Source organism: Oratosquilla oratoria, chromosome 5, assembly GCF_046742065.1.
Source record: "Oratosquilla oratoria isolate Oo_2021 chromosome 5, ASM4674206v1, whole genome shotgun sequence".
Taxonomy (NCBI): Eukaryota; Metazoa; Arthropoda; class Malacostraca; order Stomatopoda; family Squillidae; genus Oratosquilla; species Oratosquilla oratoria.
In genome coordinates, this window is record NC_134781.1 from 4,383,981 (window position 1) to 4,391,480 (window position 7,500).

A 7,500-nucleotide genomic window follows, 5' to 3' on the forward strand; every position below is an offset into this window, starting at 1 on the left:
CCGGCAATTATCACGCTGGGAAAAACACATACCACGTGTAAGTGTACATCACCAGTAAATGGGTTTTTATTTGAAGAGAACGCCCAGTCGGACGCTGGCAGTCTCTCTCTCTCTCTCTCTCTCTCTCTCTCTCTCACACACACACACACACACACACACACACACACACACACACACGCACGCACGCACACACACACGGTGGTAGAACAAACCCACCTCCTTAGATATAAAAAAAAAATGAGCACATCATTAATCCTCATTTTCTGTGTACCCCACAGCGGCTGACCGTATAAATGTTGGAAGAGCGGTCTTCATTCACAGCATGAGAAAGAGAGAAAGAGAGAGAAAGAGAGAGAGAGAGAGAGAGAGAGAGAGAGAGAGAGAGAGAGAGAGAGAGAGAGAGAGAGAGAGAGAGAGAGAGAGAGAGGGGGGGGGAGAGAGAGAGGGGGGGAGAGAGAGACGGGGTAGGAGAGAGTGTTATTAAGGAATTGATTCGTTACTGCAGAACCAACCTATGTACAGCTGCCTCCACTTCTAAGTACCACATAGTCTAATGCCTTCGCCTTGGATCCTAAATTTACTATGTGTGTACGAGTCTTTTCCGACCTCGTAAAACTATTCGTATCAATAAATTATAATCATCACTGACGTATAGGTTCGTCTATTACTTCGCAAAAAAAAACGCCACTGTAACGGCCTATTTGTAAAAGAAGCCCGCTGTAGACAACAGATGAACACACACACACACACACACACACACACACACACACACGTGAACATAATTGCAAATAATTGCATCATTATCAAATTACGAAACTCCAAGAGGAAAGCATGCGTGGAGAATGACTCCCATTCAAACAACACGTGACTGGATGAGCACTTTTTTTTTCCCATCCGATCACTTGGTACCCGCAAAGCAAGAGGAGAGGGGAGGGAAGGGAGGGGGGGAAGGTTGCCTAAGCCTCGTCGTTGTAACTCCGGTTTACCACTTTACGGGGCTACAAGGGCTACAATGCTATAGTTAACAGGAAACCTATCGCTCCTGAGGTCGGGTGCGCAATATATTCTTTCTATCATATTTGGTCTCAACCTGGTTAGTGTCAACATTGATGAAATGACTTCATTGTATTGTCAATTAATATTGATTGGTCCCTTTTACATATTTATGCTAACAGAAAAAAAAATGTTCCCAATATAACAAAGAGGGAAATTTCAATTACAGCAGTAAACAAATGTCCTACTGAACAACCGAACCTTACAAAGGATTCACACACACACAGACACACACACACACACACACACACACACACACACACACACACACACACACACACACACACACACACACACACACACACACACACACACACACACACACACACACACACGACTCGTGGCGCAGTGGTAGTTCCCGGTTACCACTACGGCGGTTCGGGTTCGAATCCCGCCCAGGGCTGAAATAATTTCAGTATCGCTGCGCTGCGGGTCGTTACTTCAACTCCCGTGGGCGGGGAATTGGGTGTGTGTGTTCGTGTAAGGTCACAGCATTACCCATAGAGCTCTGAGCCCTTCCAAGAGGGAAATAGCTATTGATCACGAGTCCAACACATGATCCAATACCATGGTGAATCACACAAACACGATATATATATATACATACACACACAATATATATATATATATATATATATATATATATATATATATATAAATATATACATTATATATATAAATATATACATATATATATCTATCTCTATATATAAATATATACACACATATATATATATAAATATATACACACACACATATATATATATATGTAAGCGGAATAGGAAACACAGGAGTCTTAGTCTTGAGTTTATTCCTGGCTAGTTTCCCAGGTATGCTTTTTCAAAGGAATAGGTTTACAAACGGGCTGTGGGCATTATATACTATTTATTTTCGACACTATTATTATTATCATTGTTATTATAATTATTATTTATTATTACTATCATTATATATATTTATAATTTTATTATTACATTTTTATTATTACCATTGTTACTATTATTATTTAAATATTTAATTTTTCGTTTTTATTATCATTGTTATCACTATTATTGTTATAATTACTATTAATAATTTTTATTTCTTGGTTATTAGTATTATCATATTTTCATTATTTTATTTTTATTATTATTATCATTATTATTATTATTACTTCTATTGTATTGTTATTATCCTTTTTGTGATTATTACTGTTACTATTTATCTTCATTGTTATCATTACTATTGTTACATTTACTATTAATAATTTCTTTGTTATTAGTGTTATCATATTTAATTGTAAAAAAATTCTTCATTGTTACGTTAGCCACAATGTGATGTTCACACTCGTCACCAACTATGGTAACTCGGGGAGGTGGTGAGGTCCACCCCATGTATATAATGCCCACAGCCCGTTTGTAAACCTATTCCTTTGAAAAAGCAAATCCTTAATAAGGTAGTCAGGAAAATACCATTAAGAAAATTATTAATGCACAACTAGCCATCACTTTTAATGAAACATGCATTAGAGAAAAACTCCTGCCTAAATACACTGACAATATATATATATATATACATACACACACACACACACACACACACACACACACACACATATATATATATATATATATATATATATATATATATACATACACATATATATGAGTTTTCATTATTGATAATCTAATGCACTCCAATATATTGTAGTTCTCTTACATTATTTTTTCTAAATAAATCTGCATTGCAATAATAATGAATTACATATCTGCATGGTGCTCATATAGCACGGGTCAGTTTCCAGTGTCTGCAACAATACACCCGATTATTATCACTACTTGGAACATGTGCATGAACAGAACGCAACTAAACTCGACAGCAGATGGCTTACGTGTTAGTAAACGATCCCACGATATGTCAATGTGAAATATAACAACAAAAACGTCTTCTAGATCATAACAACAATGAAGAACCATTTTTCTATTTACACCATAGCGCAGTCTAAGTGTTGTCTGATCTTGTTTGACGTCAAGAAACTTCCCCTTATCAAGAGGCCTGGACGATGCCCCTTACAGAGGACTTTCTGGCGTGGAATTATATTGACCGTCCTTTGGTTTAATTCGCCGGTGGCTGGGTTCGAGCCGCCATCATCTCGATCTCCGTCAAAAGTAGCGACGCTTTAACCTGCTTGGCTCTAGAAATGCTTAAAATACCAACACCGAGGTGGAAAGTCACCATCTTAATCGAACATAGTCAAACTGAACTTTCTAGCTAAACCTGACACGGTAAATACCGATCAAGTGTATGATTAGTACACTGTAGATATTCATTTATAATACTTTTCGTTTTTCTATAAATGACAAATAATTACATTGTCAACCCATTCTTCTCAGCAGGTGTCTCTTTCTGTGTTTCATCCATGTTAAACTTGCTCATTCAACGTTGTTAACAATATTTTAAACACAATTGGTAAAATTACAGAAGCACGCACGCTCGGATATGCAACTTATTGTCCAATAGCTCCTGACCTAACCATTCTACAGAAAAAAATAAAAATTCAAATAAAAAAGTGGAGAATGCGCTTGCGTGTTAACAGAATCACATATGAAGACGGGACCCTCACGAGCATAGCTCCCCTTCCCGTAAAATACAACTAGGTAAATACAACTAGGTAAATACATAATTATTAACAGCTGGTCCATAGGGCGTATAGCATTGGGCTATTTTTCCTCCGACTGTCGCAAATTTGCAGCCTGCAGCTTTCGGGATAAGATTCATATGATATGTTAAGATTTGATATATCATACCATATTTGATATATCATATTTGATATATTATACCATATTTGATATACCATATTTACATCAGCATATCTGATATGCTGGAGGTGAAAAAAATCCTCCAGTATATCAAATGATTCCATGTAAATTGTTGACTTTTTATTATTATTATTATTATTTATTTTTTTTACCATACTAATTTTACGGTGGAAGAAGTGCTGGAGGTAGGCGGTACCGCCAACTAATTGGAGGTTAAAAGAAAAATAGCCCAGTGTGACAACGCCATTAGGTCGGCCAACGTTCGGAGCCGAGAAGCCAGATGAATGGCGGTTCGAATCCCGCTAGTTAGCGCGTGGCGGCACTAAGCCATAAGGTCTTAAATGCCCAAGTTATTCCGATAAAGGCAGTCATGCTTAACCATCTCGTAGAGCAGATAACGGCTAAGTAAACAGAAAAAAATTTCTGCTCCATTAACACTCAATCATATTTTTCATTTTTTTTTTTTTTATTGCATTCAAAAGATATATATTTGTCTGTGGAATAAGGTTAGGTTAGGTTAGGTTAGGAGCTATTAGACAACTTTCATGTTAAATGTCCGTGTTTGCGTGATTCTGGAATTTTACAGGCAATCGTGCCTAACCGCCTCGTTGAGCAGGTAACGGCTGAGTAAACAGAAAAAAAGTCACGACCTTCCTATACTCTCTCTAACTCCCTCCCACCCGCGAAGCAAACACCACATTCCCAACCACTCCAAGCTTACCTCTCAAAAGTTGTGACAACACTTCCCGTTGGAACTTGGCCTCGCTACACACTCAGGGGGAGTGTTCGAAGTGGAGTATGGGTCGAGAAAGTGGTAATTGAACGTGAGGAAGTAGTCCTTGGAGTCATACTTCTCTTAACACTTTCGTGGGGGAGTGTGTATAGTGACAGAGTACTTCTTGGGTGGGGCACAATAATCATTGGTGGGTTTTTGTCCGAAGCCAGTCATATTTCACTCCACTAATGCTAACCTCCATTGGGAAGACTCCGGGCTAAGCTGGGGACTGATCAGTTAATTTAACTAATATGTCTGTCTGTGGGTGTTAGTTATGAACTTTACCATTCATTAATTGTTATGACTTCCAATTACACTGATTTTTCTTATATTTTTTCCACTCTTGGCCGTCTTCGATCACAGTTCCCAGATTTCCGAATATTTCGGATAAAGGAACAACTATACACTATTTCCGGACACCGAAATGTGCAATGTTCATGAAAAGTGTTCACTCTGATCACTTCACGAGTAGGTTCTGATAAATTTCTGGCATATCTTGAACACCTGAACTAGACACCAGAAATGTTCAGAAGAAATTCTCTAAATGTTATTGGTCTGGCCAGGGCAAGCCAAAACAATACCACTACACCAGTGTGTGTGCGTTTGAGTGCGCGGGCGCCGATAAAAGCAAGTTCCTTGACCTGCGCTATGTTGTCAACAAGCCGATTGTTGTTCCCTGACGAAGCAGCACCTCCTCCCTGCGAAGTTATTCGTGGGTCCTGGGAGACCTACTCCGTCTGCGTGACTTACAGTTCCTCAAAGATGAAGGGAAAGACATCGGTGTGCGGTTCACAACCATCTCATTCACCTCTCAGATGGCGGTAGGCCCCCTTGGGTCAAGTTATCAGAGGCACGTCGCGTATGCCCATGCACTAGGACTGACGCCAGTTCACTTTGGGCCCATTTCACAGTCAAGTTCGAGGCATTTATAGCGGCCCGTCGACAAACACTCTCACTCTAGACCACAGTAACAAACTTGTGCGAGTCTGAACATTTTGACGGTGCCACGTAAATTCAAACTGTCGTACAACAAAAACTTTTTCTAGTTTCGCCGTTTCCTGCACGTTAACGCATATTCCCCCACTGCGACCCAAAGAAAATGTACGATCTTTACGTCTCATACGTTCTGAAGTATCGTATCATTATCAATCGGGATACTTATCGAATTCCGAACTGATACGGATGGGCATCGTACGTCCGACCGCCTGATCTGGCGGGACAAAACGGCCCCAGGCAACCTGTGTATGGTGGAGGAGTCGGCAGCGAGGAGATGCGCGTATGATCTTTTACATACAGATCCAAGTACTTCACTTAACCTGCCGCTTTCAGACCCAGATCCAATTCAATACAAAACACAAACGCTCTCACTCCCCCGTCCTCACCCCATGAGCCTCTCGCCTTTCCTCGTGGGGCCGCTCTCTTTTAGATAATGTTGAGATGATAGTCAATGAAAGACAGTGACCTCTTGGTGGATTTGTACCCACGGGACAGGCCAGCCTGCATGGCGGAACCTGCCCCCTCAATCGACCGACTCAGACCTGTCGAATATAATCAGACCTTACGAGCCTAGGTAAACACTGTGGATGCACTTGGTCGTATAATACAATGTTACATGTTTATCCTAGAGACGAGGTCCGGGAGAGAGAGAGAGGGAGAGAGCGAGAGAGAGAGACCAACCCTCTTCTCTTCCTTATCCTGGGGAGATGATGATATCTCACCCTGGAAAGAATTTACTCCAGTGCCTACAGGTTCTGCAGCGTGGCCATTGCGTGTGGGTTGGATGCTTCTGCAACGAGATTCGGATGTGGGTTGGTCGAGTTTGCATTGAGAATATAGTGTGTTAGTTGGTTGCTTTTACAGTGGAATAAGGTGTGGGTTGGCTGGTTGCTTTTGCAGTGAAATAGGATGTGGGTTCGTTGTTTTTGCAGTGGAATAGGGTGTGAGTTGGTTGCTTGCTTTTGCATTGAGAATAGGGTGGGCTGGTTGGTTGTTTTTGTAGTGAGAATAAGGTGTGGGTTGGTTGCTTTTGTAGTGAAAACATGGTGGGTTGGTTGCTTTTGCAGTGAGAATAGGTTGTGGGTTGGTTGCTTGCTTTTGCAGTTGAGAAAATTGTATGGGTAGGTTGCTTTAGCAGTGAGAATAGGGTGTGGGATGGTTGGTTGCTTTTGCAGTGAGAATTGGGTGTGGATTGGCTGCTTTTGTAGTGAGAATAGGGTTGGTTGGTTGGTTTTGCAGTGAGAATATGGTGGGTTAGTTGGTTGCTTTTGCAGTGAAAATAGGGTGTGGGTTGATTGCTTTTGCAGTGAGAATAGAGTGGGTTGGTTGGTTTGCTTTTGCACTGAGAATCAGGTGTGGGTTGGTCGCTTCTGCAATGAGAATCGGGTATCCTGCTGCTGGTAGCGTTGAATATTACATGACCTGTCGGTGACATCCAATACCCTGCGTGCGTGGGTACCACGCGACCTGCACCCGACCTGCACCCTGCGACCTGCTGAAGGTCCCTCAGTAACCTGCTTTGAGCATTTTTTTTTTTTTTTTTTTTTTTATGTGAGCCCGTAGTCACTCTCGGACTTTATTCAATATCTACAGAATAAGGGACAAATAGTTTCTCTATTTTTTTTTTTTTTTCCATCTCGTCTTTAGGAAGACCATAATAACCAATGAGCGGGCAAAATAGCTTTTACCGCCCTGTTAACAAAATGTCACAATTTGCTTATTCTAGAAAATGAGAGCTTTTTATTTTTTTCTTACACACACACACACACACACACACACACACACACACACACACACACACACACACACACACACACACACACACACACATATATATATATATATATATACATATATATATACTAAGATGGTGAAACG

At 40.5% G+C, this 7,500-nt stretch overlaps 2 protein-coding genes across 7 annotated transcripts in view; one reads left to right on the top strand and one right to left on the bottom strand.

The window, feature by feature from the left end:
• LOC143025339 (interference hedgehog-like) overlaps positions 1-5,612 on the bottom strand; it is a 130,367-nt gene extending 124,755 nt beyond the window's left edge. For both annotated transcript variants that reach the window (XM_076184837.1, XM_076184836.1), the window contains exon 1: positions 4,573-5,612. The gene's annotated coding sequence lies outside the window, so the exon portion shown is untranslated. The remainder of the gene's footprint in view (positions 1-4,572) is intronic.
• LOC143025341 (histone-lysine N-methyltransferase SETMAR-like) overlaps positions 1-7,500 on the top strand; it is a 165,912-nt gene that overhangs the window by 49,825 nt on the left and 108,587 nt on the right. The window lies entirely within an intron of this gene.